This window comes from Dama dama, chromosome 8 (assembly GCF_033118175.1).
Source record: "Dama dama isolate Ldn47 chromosome 8, ASM3311817v1, whole genome shotgun sequence".
Lineage (NCBI taxonomy): Eukaryota > Metazoa > Chordata > Mammalia > Artiodactyla > Cervidae > Dama > Dama dama.
This window is the reverse complement of record NC_083688.1, coordinates 21643062-21658439: the sequence shown is the minus strand read 5'-3', so window position 1 is coordinate 21658439 and position 15378 is coordinate 21643062. Positions and strand designations below refer to the sequence as shown.

Below are 15378 nucleotides of genomic sequence, written 5' to 3'. Positions count from 1 at the left end.
TCCTCTGCCTTTTCTAAAACCAGCTTGAACATCTGGAAGTTCACAGTTCACGTATTGCTGAAGCCTGGTTTGGAGAATTTTAAGCATTACTTTACTAGCGTGTGAGATGAGTGCAATTGTGCAGTGTTTTGAGCATTCTTTGGCATTGCCTTTCTTTGGGATTCGAATGAAAACGGACCTTTTCCAGTCCTGTGGCCACTGCTGAGTTTTCCAAATTTGCTGGCATATTGAGTGCAGCACTTTCACAGCATCATCTTTCAGGATTCTAAATAGCTCAACTGGAATTCCATCACCACCACTAGCTTTGTTCATAGTGATGCTTCCTAAGGCCCACTTGACTTCACATTCCAGGATGTCTGGCTCTAGGTGAGTGAACACACCATTGTGGTTATCTGGGTCATGAAGATCTTTTTTGTACAGTTCTTCTGTGTATTCTTGCCACCTCTTCTTAATATCTTCTGCTTCTGTTAGGTCCCTACCATTTCTGCCCTTTATTGAGCCCTTCAGCATTAGTCAATTTTGTTTTACTGTGAATGATTAGTCACACCCATTCCTAATAATAAGTAGGTTATAAATCAGTATTCTTTTAAGAGAACATATAAGAGACAAAGAGATTGAATTAAAGGGAATGGCAATGGGCTGGTAAGAAACCAGTTTTGCACTTTTGTTTCAGATGTAGATCACTATATAATGTAAACCAGCAGAAAAGTGGGTTTCCTGAAGCCATGTAGCAAATAATTGCTGAATTTAGAAAGAGAAATCAAACTAGTTTCCTGCTATAACTGATTTAAATTATCTCTCTTAGTTTAAATTTGGGTGGATAATAGAAAACAGAAGACAGTTGGGCAATAAAATATGGAATCTTTGGAAAAGGGAAATGAGAAGTTTAAAAACCTACTAATGTCTCTGAACAAATAAAGTGCTTCTCATCCTACAATTTTTCCCACAAAACTCCAAATAGATGGATGAATATTAAGGAATGTCCAGATTGGCTAAATTTTCAGTGTTACCAATATAATCCCCATTCAGTATATAACAACTGGGAAAATGTCACCAAAATGGGTCATCATTTATACAATATTAAGTGAAAATGCAAATAATAGTACTCTATATTGTATAATTTTAGTCAAATTTATTCTTCCTCAAATTATCTGTTTCCTCCTTGATGAAAATCAGTCATACTGTCCTCTTTGCCAGACAGTGAGTGAGTGAGTGAGTGAAGTTGCTCAGTCATGTCTGACTCTCTGTGACCCCATGTATTGTAGCCTACCAGGCTCCTCTATCCATGTGACTCTCCAGGCAAGAATACTGGAGTGGGTTGCCATTTCCTTCTCCAGACAATAGTGAGGATTAAATGGAATATAAATACTGCTAGAGGGACCACTACTCTCCAGCCATAGAAGATGAGTGGTTCCCCCACAAGTTCAGCCTCGTACTTCGAGCCATTCATGATCCTTTGTCTTAGGTTCCTATGATTCCTTCGAGACAGTTCAAGCAGTATCTCTGACAACTTCTCTGATTTTCACAGACACTATTGTTTATTTTCTCTTATTTTCTTTCATTGTACTCTCTATGATTCTAGCATTTAATGCACCTTCTGGAATGATTAATATATATCAAATCAAAAATAGCCAAATAATGGCCAGATCTTGGCACAGAGTCCCATTCAAACAAATGAGAATTTAGCCACTTGGAATATCTGCAAAGTGGTACAGATCTTTTCTGGAATCTCTCAAAGAATAGCCTAAGGGCCATTTCATTCAGAAAACCTGACATAATGATTCTTCTTCCCATTACCAGACAACCCTGCTCTCCTCTCTCCACTCCCCTGCTGTCTGGATAAGCTCTTTACTGTGTAGATCAAGATAAGTGAATACTGGGGTTTTATGGGGAGGGATAGAGGATCATTTTTGGCCTTCATTCTTTGCATAGTACCTGTACTTTGCTCAAGACAGCAGGTCCCTAGACTAGCCATGCAACGCAGCATTCTTCCTCCTTGGGAAGTGAAGAAGAGAAGTTTATAATCATTTATAATGCAAAATTTTCATTTTTATCCTAGTCATACAGTTGAATCTTCCCCTCCACTGCTAGTTTGAGTTCCTTCTTAATATAGGTACAAGATAGAATTTGGAAAAAAATGACAGATTGGCATTCAAGCATCATTTTGCTGCTCTGCCTTTTAAAAACCTCCACTTTACCTGTTCTTCCCTACTCAGGTATCCCAGTTAACCCTTTGGTTCATGGGTCCCCAACTCCTGGGCTACAGACCAGGTCTGTGTTCTGTTAGGAACTGGGAGGTGAGTGGCGGGTGAGCAAGCAAAACTTCATCTGTATTTACAGCCACTCCCCGTCATTTACATTACCTCCTGAGCGCTACCTCCTGTCGGATCAGTAGCATTAGATTCTCAGAGAAGCATGAACCCTACTGGGATCTGTGCATGTGAGAGATCTAGGTCGTGCGTGCCTTATGGGAATCATCCCCAAACCATCCCCTGTCCCAATCCTTGGAAAAACTGTCTTCTACAAAACCAGTCCCTGATGCCAAAAATGTTGGGGACTGCTGCTTTAGTCCACGGGTCAGCAAAAATGTTCAGATATTCCTTATTTTAGACTTTGAGGACCATAAGGTCTCCATTTATGCTACTCAACTTTGCTACTAAAGTGTGCAAGTAACTTCAATAAAACTTAAACCAATGACTATGACAGTTTTCCAGTAAACTTTTATTTATAAAAACAGGTAGAGGGCCAAATTTGACCTGTGAATCATAGTTTTCCAATCCCTATTAGTGTATCCATTGGTTTTGGTTGGCCTCATTGGCACCATCCAGGCCAATTTCTTCTGAAAGGAATTTTGCTGGTATTCTGTCCTCCCTAAACCTGTGATTCAGAAGCATCAAGAAACTGGGCTTTAGAAAGACACTTGCTGCCAAGTTACCTAGCCGGATTATTGATCCTGATGCAAAATAAAGCTTCAAGAGCTCTTTGGGGGAAGTTTTGAAATTCTAGGATAGCGGTTTTTAAGAATGTGCACAATGCAAGGAAGATAGATGTAAACAATCATAAAGAGATCACAATAGCAACTGACATTAATTTAATGCTTATATCATGCAAGACCCTATACATTTTTACATGCTGTCTATTTAATCCAAATGATAATCTGAGGTGAATTCTATCATTTGTTCCATTTCACAGATAGAGAAGCTGAGTCTTGGAGAATTCAAGAGATTTGCCAAGATCACATAGTGAGGGGTAGCACTGGTCTAGAACACAGGTTTATTTGACTTCTAAAAACAATTCTGAAAACGAGGAGAAGTGAGAGAGAAATAATGCATTGTTTTGGCAGTGGGATTTAGGGATGGGCAATGACTCAGCTATCAGTTGCTTCTATGTGAGCCAATCTGGCAGGTCATCTGGGCAGTTTCAGGATTCCAAGTTCATGAACCGAATACTAAGCTTGCCTTTTACAGAGTGACACTGCAGAGAACAGAGAGGAACTTCTGAGCTCTCAGACAGAGCCTGAAGTTTCAAACCCATGATCTAGTTTTCAGAGCAGCTTTTACATCAAATTCAGGATGATGTCTTTAGATTTGCACAAAGTTCAGCACATTTGGAGTTTTTTACAATGCATGTGATATTTTGAAGATAGAAAAAGACAAGAATCATTTTCTTGTGAAATAAAAACTATTCAGGTAGCTAAGAACTCCTCTATAATATAAGCCTCAGCATAGCAAAAGAGGAAACAATGAAACTGGTTAGTATATTTTTTAAAATTGTATGTTGATAATCCGTTGACCACTTTAAGATAAACTGTTTATACTTGAGAAAAAATAATAAATGATGTAGCACCTTTGCTTATAGAATCTAACGCTTATGCTGAGTATTTAACCAAAGCCTCTTAAAGCTTCCCCTTCCAGTGAATTCCTTATAGTATTAATTTGAATTCTGGTGCATCTATGCTAAAGCTGCATATCAGGGGAAAAAAAACCCTTCAGTTGCACACTATATACTTACCATGGCAACCTGATATCACATGGTGCACATGCTGGTCTGGAGGCAAAGAGCTTCACGGGCAGACACACACCAGACTCTCAGCCACGTGACTTTGCCTACAGTCAGCAGCCTTTGCCAAGGAAATGTGTCAGCGTAAACTGATAAACTCCGGGTTATTCTGACTCCTGCAATTCTCTGCTTTCTTTAGATCTGCTCACTCATCTTCTCTCTCTTCTCTCTTTCTTTCCCTCCCTCCGTCTCTCTCTCTCTCAGTTGCATATCTTATTGTAGATATGGAATGCAATAGTTAAAGATTCATTGACCATCTCAGATTGTCTCAAAATAATCCTTTCCAGTGATATATCAGTGACTTGGGGGAAAAAAAATGTTTTGCAATGGGGTGCATGCATGCATGCATGCTCAGACGTGTCTTACTCTTTGTGGCTTTATGGACTGTAGCCCACCAGGCTCCTCTGTCCATGGGATTCTCCAGGCAAGAATACTGGAGTGGGTTGCCATTTCCTCCTTCAGGGAATCTTCCCGACCCAAGGATTGAACTTGCATCTCCAGTGTCTCCTGCATTGCAGGAGGATTCATTACTGCTGAACTACCAGGACTTTATTAATTTCTGTATCAGTGTCTTAGAATATGCATAACTTGCAAGCTTTCCAAATATCAGAAATGTCTATAGCATAAATGGTTTAATTTACACAACTGATTCAGATTCTCTTCTTCAGTTTTATGTGGGGTTGTTATTTGTCTGGCCATTATTTTAACAGAATCAAAATTGCTTATTAAGTAAAAAGTATTTATTCATTTTATTAAAGCCAAAACCAAAGATAAGTCCAGGCACAAATGGGAAAACAAAGCAAGCAAAACAAAATAAAGTTTTCAGACCATGTAATGAATATAAATTCTATCTATTGAAAAGAGTGATGAAAAATGTGGTGGCTCCATCTTTTGCAAAAGTTATTTCAAATCACAGACTAGTATTTTAACCCATTTGGATTAAACACATCACAGTTACATGCTTTCCATATGCTACAGAGGAATCAAACCACATCCACAAGTATACTCTTGGCGTTCTTTTCCGAGTTTCAGTTTACAGATTAGTTTTATTAACAAAATTCTACACTTTAATGCCTTCTGGGACTCACTCTCTCTAGTTTAGTTTCGAGAATATAAGGGCAGCAGGTTTAATGAACAGGCAACTCCCAAGATCCTATATAGGGTAATTAATGAATCTTGTGATTTTCTTTTGTGGTAAAGCTTTTGAACTTCAAGTGAGTCCATTTTCAATTTCCAAGGCCCGTCCATCAGACTCCAATGTTATTTCACAAGTAATCACGTTTCTGTGCAAATATTTTTAGTTAATAGCCATTGAGTAATTGCCTGCCCCTAAACAAACTCTCTCTCTCTCCTTTCCCCCACCTCTCTGTCTCTCTCCCTCTTTCTCTCTATCTCTTCTCCCCCCACCTCTCTGTCTCTTTCTCTTTGTCTCTGGCTCAAATGAGCTTGTTTGCTTACAACCATTTTGGAAATGATCCAGAACAAAATATCATTAGCATGTTCCGGGAACTCATTTGCAAATGGATTCATGCATTAAGAGGCCCGCTTGTGAGAAAAGTGGGGCCCTGTTGCATGTACTGTTAAAGCAGCAGAAAGATTGAGGAGCAGAGTGTAGGAAAGGTTGACTAAAAGTTCCCATCAGTGAGCGAAGTCTGATGTTCACAAAAAATAGAATTAGATGCAAGATAATAATAAACAATATTTCTAAGACATATACTGCAAATGTGTAATTATTTAATTCAGTATTAACAAAAGCCATTTCTTTTGAAACTAATATTGACACTGTATTTTCCCCCCTTTGCCAAAACCCTAGAATAGGAACAATTACTAAAAAATTATAGTCAGTTCAAAATTAAATAAGAAATGTATAGCCAAATATTTTCAAAGAGCAAATGTTAGAATATTTTAAAATTTTACGGTGGATACTATAATCAATAGGGTATTGGTATGTGTACACATTTTAGTTTGTCCCTGGAAAGCTGAGTAGGAACGTCCTAAAACTGATTTAATGGTCTTCAAATGTTTTTTTTTTTTTTCAAATGAAACTGAGTAAATGGCTTTCAAAAAATGTTACAGTCAAGCAGTATGAATCTTAAAATGTCAGCTGTTTCATTAAGCTGTATTTTGCAAAGATCAGTATTTATGGAATGTAGAACTGTGAATAGAATGAGTGGGAAAAACATGTATCTCTATAACGATCAAACCATGAGCCAATATATTTTAATAAAATGATGACTGTCATTTGGCTGCCTGTGCGTTTCTCCCATTCAGTATAAGATAAGGTCTGTGTGACTACTGAGGAGAGGTGCTCTTTGTGTTCCCTTCAGAGGAGTTAGGGAGGAGAACGTGGTGAAGGCTTTCTTCTGTGTCTTAGAGGATGCTACATAAAGACAACTGAGTACCCAAATGAGGACGCTGCAAAGGCTGGGATTGGGAAGACCAGCATGGCGCAAGTGGCCTCGGGGACAGCTGCCGCTCTGCCCTCTTGCTACAGCAGCTTCCCAGGGGGCTTAAAAGCTGCTTAGGAATTTCTATCAGCCAAAAGCCATGGTAGGACCAGTCTTTCCACACGTAAATTAGGGGAAATAAGCCTATTTCTTTCTTAAAATTCTAGCAGAACTTTGAGTATTTTAGGGCAAGAAGGGGTTGTCCTTTAAGTTAGGAAGTATGATCATGTGTTAAAAGGAAGTAGTTTAAAAATATAATGCTTTAGGCTTCCATAATAGGAAAAGCAATTACTTTATTTTGAAAATGTTTATGCATTCACTTGATATGGATGGATTGTCCATTAGGTCCCTCTATTAATAGTAGACACTGGAGTGTACAGCAGGAACTTGAGGTGCTATATGAAGCCAGCTGGCATTTCCTGATAATGCATTTTTGTTGTGAACTCTTTCTTCTGAAGACTATGCACCCAGCTATTTCATAATAGGTAAATATACGGATGGTGTCATTGTTGTAGACAGTACTAGGCTATATATTATAAATTAACATGTTTACCGTGCTTCTTTAAATACATCAACACACACATATATACATCTATACAGATGGAAAATGAATGTTGGTATGATTATAAACCCCTTGAGAACCTGAGACCCTTCAGATATGATCAGACTTGCCCATCTGTGCCAGACATCAACGCTGAATCCATCCTTTGTTGGGCGAAACACTATTGTTCTCATGAGCTATTGAACAATCAGCTGAAAGTGCGCTCTGGGACAAGTCTAAAAAGTGTCCTGGGATATGAGAAGGTTATTGTAGTTCACAATACTGCTCTTCCTGCATCCTGATATATATATATATATATATATATATATATATATATCAGGATGCAATAACAATAAAATATATTGTTATTTTATATATATATAAAATATTGTTTCTTTGTTTTGCTTTTTTAAGAGACATTTCTCCTCTGAATTTGCAGCCCTGATAGTTGTTATTTACCCTCAAAGATCTTCTGTAATTAAATGAACATTGAAAGTAAACTAAGCAAAAAGATAATTCAAGTATCATTTTATATTATTCAGTATACACAGCAGCAAAGGATCAGGTAAGAAAAGGAAAGTGATCTACGTAAAGAGACAAAGAATAAAAGTCTCTTAAACTCAGTTGCCCTTGCATTATAAATATAAATGAAAAATGAAAGTGTTAGTCACTCAGTCGTGTCTGACTCTTTGTGACCCCATGGACCGTAGCCCCCTAGGCCCCTCTGTCCATGGAATTCTCCAGGCAATAATACTGGAGTGGGTTGCCATTTTCTTCTCCAGAGATCTTCCCGACTGAGGGATTAAACCTGGGTCTCCCGCATTGTGGACAGACTCTTTACTGACTGAGCCACCAGGGCAGACCCTAAACGTTTAGAGTGCTGAAACCTGGGATATAAATGAAGATGAATTAAAATGAAGGACCCTGATGGTCAAATGATGTGTTACACATCAGTTAAAATCTTCAAAGATAGTAGTCAGAGTGGAAACTGAGTGAGTTTAATTTTTTAAATTTGATTTGACTGGCTAAATACACAAATCTCCTTATGCCCATAGCTACAATCTGCTTATTGATTCAGTTTTCTTTTAGCAGAATAAATTGTTTATCATTCCTAATTATTAAAATGCTTATGAATTTTCAACACATTGATATTCCTTTTACTAATTAATTTCTCTGTAAATTATCCACTTTAGTAACCCAAAGGGATAACTTTATATTATAGCAGTTGCCCTTTTGGCCTTTGTTTCACAATCATACTTATGCTCATGCATACAAACATAATCATATAACCTGCATTCATTCAGTTATTACACTTTAATTTATTTCAGGATCACATATCATAGTGGCAAAGAACTTGGACCCTATAAACAGACAGATCTGGATTTAATATTTGGCTCCATCACTTACTCCTTTGGAGCATGACTTTACTCATTTGTAAAAGGGAGATATTTGATATTACCTCCTTCATGGGATGGTTGTAAGAGTTCAATGAGGTGATGCATATAAAGTGCCGGGTATTAAGTACTAGTAAATGTAAAATTATTGTTCGCTTCCTAGGTGCCAGGCACTGGGACTTTCAGCTGTGCTGTGGACTTCTTACTGGGCTCACCTTCTCTAGCTCTTATATCCCACATGTGGTCAAATTAACATGTCCCTGCTCAGTCTCTCACCCAGCTGTGTCCGACTCTTTGCAACCCCATGGACTGTAGCCCACCAGATTCCTCTGTTTATGGAATTTTCCAGGCAAGAATACTGGAGTGGGTTACCATTTCCTACTCCAGGGGATCTTCCAAACCCAGGGATCGAACCTGCTTCCCCTGCATTGGCAGGCAGATTCTTTACCACTGTGCCACCTGGGAGACACGAAATTGACAGCAGCAGCCAAATTAATTGGTTAAAGGAAGTCTCTTCCCTGGCATTTTTGTGATTTCCTTTTGCCTGCAAAATGAAGGCCAAGCAATCCTTAGTCCAACATTCACCATAAATTAGTTTACTAGGGATGCTGTAACAAAGCAGAGTAAAGCTCAATAGTTTAAAAAACAGAAAGTTATCTTGCAGTTCAATATCAAGATATTGGTGGTGGTTCTTCATGAGGGCCCTGAAGAAGAATCTGTTTCGTGTTACTCTCCTGGCTTCCAGTGGCTTGCTGGCAATTTATAGATCCATTACTTCCATCACTGCCTTCATCTTCACATGGTGCTTTCCCTTCACGTGTCTACATCCAGATTTCACCTTTTTATAAGGACCCCCGTCATATTGGTTTAGGCGGCCACCCTTCTCCAATAGGAACTCATCTTAACATCTTCAGTGATTGTATTTTCAAATAAGGTCACAGCATGAAGTACTGTGGGCCTTCCCTGGTAGTTCAGCTGGTAAAGAATTCGCCTGCAGTGTGGGAGACCTGGATTCGATTCCTGGGTTGAGAAGATTCCTTGGAGGAGGGCATGGCAACCCACTTCAGTACTCTTGCCTGGAGAATCCCATGGACAGAGGAGCCTGGCAAGCTGCAGTCCTTGGGGTCACAAAGAGTTGGACGGGACTGACCAACTAAGCAAGCACAGCAGCACATGAGGTACTGAAAGCCAGGATTTCAACACATGCATTTGGAGGTAGCACAGTTTAATTCATAATAGAAATCGTGCCATAACCTGGCCACATATCAAAAAAATGCTGAATGACCTCCATATATACTATATTTGCCTGCCTTTTATATAAGCATAAAAGATATCAGAGTGCCCTTTTCCATATATATAGTTCTCAGATCAGATTCTACCTTCTTCATATGTATTCCTTTTCTCTTTCTCCATGACCCCTGTCTATTCTGCCATCCCATTCATGCTTAAAAGACTCTCTCTCTCTGAACTTCTGTCGTATCAGACCTTGGTGCCCTTATTTGGGGTCTGCTAGTGGGGTTTAGGGAGCAGATACCCACAGGGGAAACAGATGGCTTGAGTAGCCGCATGATTTACCTCAATAAATTATCAGAATGAAATAAGCTATGTGAAGGAAAAGATGAAGTGAGCTGTGAAATGAAAAATAGAATTAGCAAACTATACTGCACCTTAAAACTATAAGAACAATTGTGTTATCTTGTGTCTAGCATCTAAAATGAAGCATCTGGGACTTAGGTGCTGTGCTGGGTTGGAACGTGGGCTGGAACATTGGCACTTCACATGTGCTCCTCCATCCATCTCATTAGAACTCATTCAAATGAATTCTTTTTAATGGCTGAGTAATATTCCATGGTGTATATGTACCACAGCTTCCTTATCCATTCGTCTGCTGATGGGCGTCTAGGTTGCTTCCATGTCCTGGCTATTATAAACAGTGCTGCGATGAACACTGGGGTGCATGTGTCTCTTTCAGATCTGGTTTCCTCGGTGTGTATGCCCAGAAGTGGGATTGCTGGGTCATACGGCAGTTCTATTTCCAGTTTTTTAAGGAATCTCCACACTCTTCTCCATAGTGGCTGTACTAGTTTGCATTCCCACCAACAGTGTAAGAGGGTTCCCTTTTCTCCACACCCTCTCCAGCATTTATTGCTTGTAGACTTTTGGATAGCAGCCATCCGGACTGGCATGTAATGGTACCTCATTGTGGTTTTGATTTGCATTTCTCTGATAATGAGTGATGTTGAGCATCTTTTCATGTGTTTGTTAGCCATCTGTATGTCTTCTTTGGAGAAATGTCTGTTTAGTTCTTTGGCCCATTTTTTGATTGGGCCATTTATTTTTCTGGAATTGAGCTTCAGGAGTTGCTTGTATATTTTTGAGATTAATCCTTTCCTCCAAAGTCACTTGGAAAGGCTTAGTGGTAGCAGTAAACGCTTCATATTTATAGAGGACTCAGTATATGACAAGGGAATTTCCTGCTCTTCTGTGTTCTAATTATCTAAAGATAAAAGCTGGTATAAAATATCAGTATTACCATATTTGGGAGTAGATTTGTGTTAGAATGAGCTAAAAGACAGCTAGGTTGTCCCTTTTCACAAATAAAACCCAACATACCTAGCTCTAATATTTGAGGATGTTTAGTTCTCTACTCTCAGAACACACTGCTTGTAGATCATAATTGTTTCATTTTCTTCCCCCTTCAACTCACTAAACAGAATAAAAGTAATACTACAGGATAATTCTATGAACTTCTCTCAGAAAAGAAGGGCATTTCACCACCATGTTAAATAAACTTAAACCAGCATGTCTGCAAGTCAAAATGAGGTCTTTTTTCTAGACTCAGACCCTGGGAGCTATGCTTCATATCCATATTTAGATCCTGAGTATGTTCCCAAACAGCAAGTTTCCCATCAGATCTTAGTTTGTGTCTCCTCTTGGACACTTTATAATGCCAAGTGCAGGAATGAGTGACTAGAAGGTGTGTCCAAACTATGGGTGGGTTTTGAATTTTCAATTTTACTGGGGTCAAATGAGTTTTATTGCATATGGATGAATTTCATCTGAAAACTACCACATTAAATAATGCCATGAATAAATTTGAGTATATATACAGTGCTATTACATTGATCTTAAGAACCTGCCATAGAATAAAAGATTCTGGCAAGTGCCTTTGCTTTATCAAAGATAGACCCTGGCTCCCCTTTTCATAGATCACTGCCTTTACTATGGCACTACAGCGGCAGACTCATTCCTGAGCGCTAAACTGGGAATTCCAAGACCTTATTTGGCAAGAATTATAAAATCATTGACAAATGACTGATGGTTTTATACAGGTCTTTCAATTGATTTCATTCCTAAAGATAAAAATATCAAAATGTTTCAGTAGATAATAACTCACATTTCACATAATATCTTTCTTTGTTTCTAAATGAAAGAATTAAAGCTGTTATGTATTTCTAAAATATTATCATCATACATCCAAGGGTGAAATAAGAAGGCAATCTAAATGATTTGTTCATTCATTTACTCATACACTCAAATCATTTGTTGAACACTGACCATTTGTTGGCCTTAAGAATTATGATAGAGGACTTCCCTGGCAGTCCAGTGGTTAAGACTCTGTTTCCAAGGCAGGGAGCACAGGTTCAATATCTGGTTGGGGAACTAAGATACTGCATGCTGCATATATGCATGCCAAGGGCATGGCCAAGAAACAAACAAAAATAAAATAAAAACAAACTTTCTTATTGAAAGAAAAAGAAAAGGAATTATGATAGGGTATGCACATGCTTTGGAAGGACATTTGGTTGTGCAACCAGGCCAGAATTAGAGTGTCAAGTAAGTCTTCCTGGGAAAAGTGATAAACGAATTAAGACTGATATGATTAGTAGAAGTTACCTAGGATAAGTTTCACTTCTCTTCAACATTTTGGGTTTCCCTTATAGCTCAGCTGGTTAAGAATCCACCTGCAATGCGGGAGACCTGGGTTCAATCCCTGGGTTGGGAAGATCAACTGGAGAAGGGAAAGGCTACCCACTCCAGTATTCTAGCCTAGAGAATTCCATGAACTGTATAGTCCAAGGGATCACAAAGAGTCGGACACGACTGAGCAACTTTCACTTTCACTTCAAGTTTACCAAAAGATTTACGTCTTCTAGATCGGTGAAGGCAAGTTTGCCCAGACTTCTAAGAATTCTGCTCAGCTTGGGTAAATCTAACTTCTGATGGGAGATGCCTTGTGTAAAGAACAATAGGAGAGCCCATTTCCCATTGCATTGTATGAGAATATGGAAATTTAGTTAACCCGAGGCCATCACTGAGGGACACATCTATTCCTTGCATACAAACAAATCAGGTTCTGAGCCTGGAAGAGGAGCAAAACCTCTCACCAGGGACAGGTTCACACCTGTGTGTAGGGAATGACATGACCGGGACTTGAGTGCCATTTGCAGGCCAAACTTCAACTGAAAATCTGCATTTGCTTATTGAGAAGTATCACATGGAAAGGATTCTTGCACATGACTTTGGGAATTTCACCAAGCATTACCACGCCCCGCAATGAGGGTATGTCTGGGCTACCGCCAGGTTTTTCTGGGATGATATCCTTCTGGATTGCCATGTGTTCATTAGGAATCTTCAGCTTTGACTTGCCTACAGAATTAATCTGTGTGCGTTCCAAGTCTTGTCTTGGGTTCATGCAGTGATTTTCAGATTAAAAATATAAGTCATTGATGCTTATGATGTGATATGCTGTGAGATGCCTCTCCCTAAAGTCTCCTTTGTTCACAACCCACTTCCTGTCTCTGTTCAAACTGGCACATGAATGGGTTGTTCTTGCCAAGTAAGGCAGTTAAAAGAGGAACAATAATTAATTTAAGTGGACTTAAGTCGATGTCATTTCGGAAAAGGTGACAGTGTGCCGCATGGGTGCTTGGCATCATGTACAAGTCCTGGGCTTGCAGTTAAGAAGCAATCCTTGTAGAAGCTGCATAATTCTTAAAATCAGATTTTCAATTCCAGGAACTACAATGCTACTTTCCAATGATCATGTTGATGAATAACTGATTTTTTTCAGACACAGTAATTTTTAAAAGTTACAGCTTTTACAAAGCATATTAATTTTCTTAAAGTTACTAAGCTATTTACTAATAAAATATTAAATTTTAGTGAAGATAATCCATTCAGTGAAAGATATAAAAAAAGGACATGCATAATGTTTGCATAAGAACTTCATGACCTGATGGATTAGAGACAGAAGGCAGGGAACTAGGATTAGAAAATGAAGCTAAGACTAAACAAAGGGTAGAAAATGAATTAAGAGAGGGGGATAGTTAGACTCGAACAAGGATCTAGAGTATGTCAGAGGTCATCTTGGTTCCAGAGATTGAAAAAGGGAATCCTATATACCCTAGGTCAAAGGAAGGTGGCTGGTTAAAGATAGGGAGGTATGTTAGAATCCAAAAGATACAAATATTGACAGGTATCAAAGTAAACATTTAGAAAAAATAGTCAGGGACCCATAAGTCAACAGGAATCCAGGGCGAGATAGAATAAGAAGACTTGAATAGCCATAAGTTAGGTGAGATTAAGACTGATATTTCAATGAGAAAGGCTAGTTTCACCCAAGTATAAAACTTCTAAAAATTGAAGAATAAATACAGACTTGCTCAGGCAAAGAATGATTGTACAAGAGTGTAGGAACTCAGAACTCAAGAAGTAAGGAAACAAGCTTCCACAATATGGCAGATAAGCTTCCAGGCTGGAAAATCTAGGCCAAGCGGCTGAGTAACAGGTCGAGAGGAGGACAACAGAGTTTGTACTAGTGCAAGAGCTGTGTATGCCTAAGCTGCTGACTGCAGTTTCCTCTCTATAACAGAATAACCTCAGAGTGTGCATAAGTTTAATCTCTCAAGGAGATTCACCTGACTGATGTGACAGCAATAAGAGATGGCATTTTCCAAAGTGTGTTCTGTGGGGGTACTAGTCCTTTGGAAATGCTCTTTGTTTATAAACACTCTCTGATTTTTACGCTCAGGGGATGACACAGATACTGCCCTGTCTTTAGTATACGTGATACATATTAGCAGGTCTGAGAAGTTGTGTGTGTGGGGGGGGGGGGGGGGGGAGAACACATTAATTTTTATCCTGTATTTCTAAAATTCCTCATACTTATTTGTCAGAGCCTTTGTTGACCAACCAGCATGCCTACAAAGGAAACTGCTTTTTGGAAATGTATTTGGATGGGAAAAGCCTGGCCTTGAATTGTATCCCTGCCACTGATTCTTGGCAAATTATTAATTTTCTGAGATTTAGTTTCTTCATCTATGATATCGAGGTAATTACTAATTTGATAGAGCTGTAGTAGGGCTTAATGAGATTTTACAAGTGAAAGCATCCACCAAAGGTACTTAAATATCATCCCCTCACCTTCCTAATGCATGCTCACGCAGCATATTAAAATGTGGTACATATATGCAATGGAATATTACTCAGTCATAAAAGGGAACAAAGCTGGGTCATTTGTAGAGATGTGGATAGAGCTAAAGTTTGTCATACAGAGCAAAGTAAGTACAGAAAGAGAAAAACAAATCATGTATATTAATGTTTATATGTGGAATCTAAAGAAAGGTACAGAGGAGCCTATCTGCAGGGCAGCAATAGACGTAGAAAATGAATGTGTGGACAAGAGAGTGGGGGAGGGGATAGGATGAATTGGGAAACTGAGACTGACATGCGTGCACCTCCATGTGTAAAACAGATAGCCAGAGGGAAGCTTCTGTATAATGCAGGGAGCTCAGCTCGGCGCTCTGTGGGGACCTAGGCGGGTGGGATGGGGGAGGTTGGAGGGAGATCTAAGAGGGAGGGGATATATGTATACATGTGTCTGATTCATGTCATTGTATAACAGAATATAGCACAACTTATAAAGCAATTATAT

General features: G+C 39.0%; 1 protein-coding gene across 1 annotated transcript in view; it reads left to right on the top strand.

The window, feature by feature from the left end:
• The window catches only part of NYAP2 (neuronal tyrosine-phosphorylated phosphoinositide-3-kinase adaptor 2), a 288785-nt gene that overhangs the window by 21016 nt on the left and 252391 nt on the right, over positions 1–15378 (top strand). The gene's annotated exons all lie outside the window — the stretch shown is intronic.